This window comes from Apodemus sylvaticus, chromosome X (assembly GCF_947179515.1).
Source record: "Apodemus sylvaticus chromosome X, mApoSyl1.1, whole genome shotgun sequence".
NCBI classification, from domain to species: Eukaryota; Metazoa; Chordata; class Mammalia; order Rodentia; family Muridae; genus Apodemus; species Apodemus sylvaticus.
The window spans coordinates 109,361,484-109,368,100 of NC_067495.1; the positions used below are offsets into that span (position 1 = coordinate 109,361,484).

Below are 6,617 nucleotides of genomic sequence, written 5' to 3' on the forward strand. Positions count from 1 at the left end.
CTCTCTGGTCCTGGAGATTCATCACAGTCAGTTGTTTGTGGGTAGTTCCTGCTAAACCTACTGAGGGGTGATTGTGTACAAGAAGCTTAGTGACCAAGCTCATTTAGATAGTTATACCTGAAAACCTGATTGCCCAGATACTCCGGTTCTATAGGTAGTTTTGAATTCCTTAATTAACTCTTTTCAAATAGGTTTCTAGTTCAGGAAAAACAAAGAACAAAACAAGAAGAAAATTATTTCACCTCTTCATAAAAATGAATTGTAATTTAACAAAGATGAGGAGCATTGTCATATATGTATGTATGTATCTGTATTTAGATAGACAGACAGACAGACAGAGAGACAGATATAGGTCCTAAAGTGAGGAGGAACATTCACTTACAAAACTTTTTTAGAAAAAATGTCTGATGTATGTTTCCTGGACCTGTTTGTATTTAATGGTTCAGCATTGGTGATATTGGAAATACATTTGTATTTGGAATGTTTATTTTCTTTCCCTAAAGATAATAAGACTACATTCACTTTCCTGCAACTTTCATATGTTCTTAGCCTGCAGAAAGGTGAAATTATGAAACTGGCTTCCACATGGGTGGATGGGCTGGAGAGCATGATTATAAGTGAGGAGGAACAATCTGAAAAAGAGAAATGGACCTAAGTCCTTCCAGGTGAGGAAACAGGATCAGTGTGCAAGGGAGGGGATGCACCTGTGAGGGGCAGGGATAGGAGAGAACAGGAGAGGCTTCCTGCCTGATCTAAGTGGGTGAGGAAAGAGTAAATGTAAGTGACCCACAGGCATTGTAAAAGAAGCAATTGTGAAGTTTTATCTAAGATATTTTGGAGTGTAGTCTTTTGTTTCAAGAGAATTAAATTGTTGAGTACACATGATAATGGATGATACTCAAGCTTCATTCCCATCTGTTATTTTATCTGATACTATTATTCAATTTTGATATTGCATAGGGTGTGCCAACAACCATTTTATAACCAAATTGTGACATTGTTTGGATGACCCTTTCAATGGTGAAACTCACTAAAAAATTAAAAGTTACAATAGTAACTGGCAGTTTAACAACACCAAAGTTTTTTAAGACAATGGCTTTTCCACTTTTATGGTTATAAATAAGTTCTAAATTGAACTTGGCACCACACTGAAGGAATTCTAACTTCATACTGTTGGGGAAGGTTACCAAGATAGCTTCAGAGTAGACTAACTTTACACTAACTTTACACAGCACAATAAAAAAAAAAAAAAGACACCTTTATTCAGCATCATGATCAGACTATTACATCTAGCAATCAACAGCATGGGTGGAAAAGGTCTACAGTAAAACTTTTTGTTGGAATGCTTTATACTTTCCACAGAACAGAAACTAAAATAACCTGTTATACAATTAGTGATAAATACAGTCCTGGAGTTTTTGCCCACACACATGAGTACTGTTTAAACCATGTATTCTTTGTAGCAGCTAGGCCACTGTGCTTGGCTGAATTCACAAATCTGCTATAACCTATAGCTTCCCTGTCACTTCTCTGGTTCTCCTCTCCTGCTAAGCCTTGATTCCTGGCTGTAATTAGAACCTCTGGCCACTGCCATAGCTACTGCTGCTGCTGGAACCTCCACAGCCACCTCGGTTTCATGGTTTAGCAGAGTACTGGCCTCCACCACCATAAGGGCCAGAGCTCCTGCCTCCAAATTTTCCTTGCTCCATCAGTCCAAAATGTAAAGACTGTTGTAAGTGCCAAGGTCATTGTAGCTTCCACCACCTCCAAAATTGCTTCCATCATTGCCAAATCCATTATAGCTATCCCCACTGCCACCATGTCCATCACCAACCACGGCTACCACCAAAGCCACCATGACCACTGAAGTTCCCTCCTCGAACTAAATTGACCTTGCCTCCAAAACCACCTCCTCGACCACCAGCAATGTTTCCAGATCCACTGTGACCTCTCTGGCTGGATGAAGCACTAGCCATCTCTTGCTTCGATAGGGCCTTTCTTACTTCACAGTTGTGGCCATTCACAGTATGGTATTTCTGAGCCATGGTCATCAAAGGTAACAAAAGCAAAGCCCCTCTTTTTTCTACTGCCCATGTCAGTCATAATTTCTATCACTTCAAATTTCCCATACTGCTCAAAATAATCTCATAGGTGATTTTCTTCAGTGTCTACTTTAACACGACCAACAAAGATTTTTTTTTTACAGTTAAGTGGGCACCTGGTCTCTAACAATCTTCTCTTAACACAGTTCTGTAAGGTTCCACAACTCTTCCATTCACCTTGTGTGGTCTTACATTCATGGCAGCATTCACTTCCTCCACAGTGGTGTATGTGACAAACCCAAAGCCCCTAGATCTCTTGGTAAAGTTTGGATCTGCCATGACAGGACAGTCAGTTAGTGTTCCCGGTTGCTCAAAATGGCTCCTCAGACTCTCCTCAGTTATTTCAAAGCTCAACCCTCTGATGAAAAGTTTCCACAGCTGTTATGGCTCCTTGGAGACTCAGACTTAACAGCAGGGTTATGACAGCCTTTGGAGATGCTTCCTCTACAGCTTCAAAGATCAGAAAGGAATAAGAAAATGAATGTGCCTCTGGAAGTGTGGTCTTAAGTTGATCTTTTTCAGTCCTTTTTCCCAGGAAATTTTTACATTTGTTGCCACAAACAGGAGCCTTTGGTGGTCTGAAGTCTTCTAAAGGTCACAACTTTCCATACTTACTTGTGGCCTCCTTCAATTCACCTCTTGTACACTAAGTCATTGTTCCTTGTTATAGCATTGACTGCCCTGGTTCCAGGTCCCTGCTGTGTGAACTGATTTCTAAATTTAAGGATATTGATATTTTCCTCAAGCATCTTGGTCATTTCTAATTTTACAGAGGTGCCCAACTGCTGTCTCTGTCAATCTTGAGCTCTATCAGGGTCTCATTATCTCTCAAAGGATCAATCAGTACTAAAACCCCAGTGCCTGTGATGAAGTTAGACTCGATATTTAAGTTCTTCAAAGTTTTGTTCACTTTCAACATATCTGCAAAAGCAACAGTCATTGCTCCTGATGGCTGCGAGATTGAAATGTTTCACATGTGTCTTGGCTTCCAAAGTCTTTTAGAGTTTGAATTGGGATACTTTTTATATTATACAAATTAACTTCAACAAGATGAGCATCATTTTCCCTAATTCTCTTTAAACTCTCTTCAGCATTGCTTGGCTTTGGTGGCTCATCAAACACTGGAAAAATTGTTTCTCCCTTACGCACATTGGAAAATGTTCTTGGTTGACACCATTGCTATTTCACAGCACATCACAGAACTGTGTATCTGTAATCAGATTGTGCATCCCAAGAATAGCTGCAAGGTCACACAGTACTGTGTCTGAAGCACTCATCGAAGCTTCTTCTAACTCTGGATCAAGGGATATAGTTCCTTCTGTAAAAGTCTGCACTAGCTTCTGTTTGGTGATAAAAAATTTTCCCTTTCTGCTCTCGAGTGTAGGGTACATAGTCTTCCTGACTTTATGTTCCAAATCTTCCTTCTGCTTTGGTTTGAATCACTCTTTCCTGTGCCCACACTCAGAGGTGCCTCAAGAGTTCAGGAGGTTGCTGAATCCTCCTGCCAGCTGCCACTAAACCCAGCCAAGCTGTCTGTATTGCTGGTTCCACCTTGTTGCTGCCTGCAGCAACAGGTGAACCAGAGACCTGAAAGAGAATCCTGGGGATATATGGGGGCGGTGAAACAGAACTGAGTCAGGAGGAGCCTCGCTGATCATGACCAAAACATTAATAATTAATAGTCAATATTAGCTTAGGAAGAACCCTCCTCCCAGGCTTCGGGGTGAAGTCCCGAGAGCTGGCTGGCTCCAATCTAAGCAGGTCATCTGCTAAGATCCTGAGTACTTGGGGCTTGGGGGAGGGGGTGGCTGTATTGTTCTCTAAAACAAAGGCCAGGAATTCCACAGGCTAAAAGCAGGGGCTGGTGGCCAGGAATGTCAGAGCCTGAAGAGCCCAGCTAAATGCTGGAGGGGGAAGGGACACCCCCTGACTCTTGGTTTTTTTCCTGTATTCTTATCTATCTATCATCTACCTACCTACCTACCTACCTACCTACCTACCTACCTACCTATTTATCCATCTATCCATCCATTTTACATTCGGATTGCTTCCCCGTCCCGGTCTCACCTCATAGAATTTCTCCCCCATTCACTCCCCTTATCCTCTGACAGGGTGGGGATATCCTCCCACCCTGTAGAATCAAGTGGAAACATTTTCTTAAATGAGGTTCCCTCCTCTCAAATAACTCTAGCTTGTGTAAGGTTCGCATAAAACTCTCCAGTACAGACACCATCTTTTGGTTCTATCTGACAACTACAAAACTAAGATAGGTTGACTTGGCTAATGAAACTAAGATTGCTCCACACCCCCACATCCCATCAGTACAGTTATTTCACATATCCTCCGTTTTTGCTGAGGACTGGTTTTCATGTGTAATCCTTTGCTTATGTATACAGGACACTGAATGCTACCTGCAGAAAAAGTACAATGGGAAGGAAAATCTAAAAGTTCAAACAGAAATGGCAGAGATCAAGGAGACATAGGAAGCACAGACATCAGACTAAGGATGTAAGCATGGAAGAAAGGAACGGAGCAAGGATAAACACAGGGAGGATGAAGAAAAGAAGGAAGGAAGGAAAGAGACTGGCATATATATGTGTTTGTGGTGAAAATTTTGAGGACTTCCAAGCCCATGAAAAAATAGAAGAAGCCCTAAGGCAATGTCTGGTTCCAGGAAAGAGTGGAACCAAGTGAGGACTCAATAATTTAATCATGCAGCCAGGGACTCTCATGAGTCTACAGGAAATTGAGCTCTCTTGTCTCTTAACAATAGGAGGATACGAAAGATTTAGAATTATGTTGCCTACACATCTGTTCCTAGGCTGCTGTTGAAGCACCAGCAGAGAACTCATGCACACAATGATATAAACATGGCTGCCACAGAACATCCAGTCTATACTTGTGTAGCTCTTTTTTTTTATTCGATATAATTTATTTACATTTCAAATGATTTCCCCTTTTCTAGCCTCCCCACTCCCCGAAAGTCCCATAAGCCCCCTTCTCTTCCCCTGTCCTCCCACCCACCCCTTCCCACTTCCCCGTTCTGGTTTTGCTGAGTACTGTTTCACTGAGTCTTTCCAGAACCAGGGGCCACTCCTCCTTTCTTCTTGTACCTCATTTGATGTGTGGATTATGTTTTGGGTATTCCAGTTTTCTAGGTTAATATCCACTTAATAGTGAGTGCATACCATGATTCACCTTTTGAGTCTGGGTTACCTCACTTAGTATGATATTCTCTAGCTCCATCCATTTGCCTAAGAATTTCATGAATTCATTGTTTCTAATGGCTGAATAGTACTCCATTGTGTAGATATACCACATTTTTTGCATCCACTCTTCTGTTGAGGGATACCTGGGTTCTTTCCAGCATCTGGCAATTATAAATAGGGCTGCTATGAACATAGTAGAACATGTATCCTTATTACATGGTGGGGAGTCTTCTGGGTATATGCCCAGGAGTGGTATAGCAGGATCTTCTGGAAGTGAGGTGCCCAGTTTTCGGAGGAACCGCCAGACTGATTTCCACAGTGGTTGTACCAATTTGCAACCCCACCAGCAGTGGAGGAGTGTTCCTCTTTCTCCACACCCTCTCCAACACCTGCTGTCTCCTGAATTTTTAATCTTAGCCATTCTGACTGGTGTAAGATGAAATGGCCACTTGATCCTCGACAAAGAGGCTGAAAACCTCCAATGGAAAAAAGATAGCCTTTTCAACAAATGGTGCTGGTTCAACTGGAGGTCAGCATGCAGAAGAATGCGAATTGATCCATCCTTGTCTCCTTGTACTAAGCTCAAATCCAAATGGATCAAGGACCTCCACATAAAGCCAGACACTCTGAAGCTAATAGAAAAGAAACTGGGGAAGACCCTTGAGGACATCGGTACAGGGAGAAAGTTTCTGAACAGAACACCAATAGCGTATGCTCTAAGAGCAAGAATTGACAAATGGGACCTCATAAAATTACAAAGTTTCTGTAAGGCAAAGGACACCATCAAGAGGACAAATCGGCAACCAAAAAATTGGGAAAAGATCTTCACCAATCCTACATCAGATAGAGGGCTAATATCCAATATATATAAAGAACTCAAGAAGTTAGACTCCAGAAAACCAAACAACCCTATTAAAAAATGGGGTACAGAGTTAAACAAAGAATTCTCACCTGAAGAACTTCGGATGGCGGAGAAGCATCTTAAAAAATGCTCAACTTCATTAGTCATTAGGGAAATGCAAATCAAAACAACCCTAAGATTTCATCTTACACCAGTCAGAATGTGTAGCTCTTGTTAGAAGCTCGTCCATCAATTAGGCTGGACTCAGTGGAGTCCCCTTCATTTCAGTCTATGGACCAGTGTCCACTTGCATGCCTCCCTCCATCCCAGCAGCACTGCTGGGAATCAGCACACTGAGGTGTCAGAAAGAAAAGGAAAGCAATTCTACTCGATAGCAGTACTGATCCAAGCCAGGGCTTTCCCCCCAACCCTTCTCAGAGGGAAAAAGGTACAATTTCCACCAGA

At 42.0% G+C, this 6,617-nt stretch overlaps 2 pseudogenes; both read right to left on the minus strand.

The window, feature by feature from the left end:
- Positions 1-1,696: 1,696 nt before the first annotated feature.
- Positions 1,697-2,401, minus strand: LOC127674841 (heterogeneous nuclear ribonucleoprotein A1-like 3; annotated as a pseudogene).
- A 312-nt stretch (positions 2,402-2,713) lies between these two features.
- On the minus strand, positions 2,714-3,513 carry LOC127674839 (tropomodulin-3-like; annotated as a pseudogene).
- Positions 3,514-6,617: the final 3,104 nt, after the last annotated feature.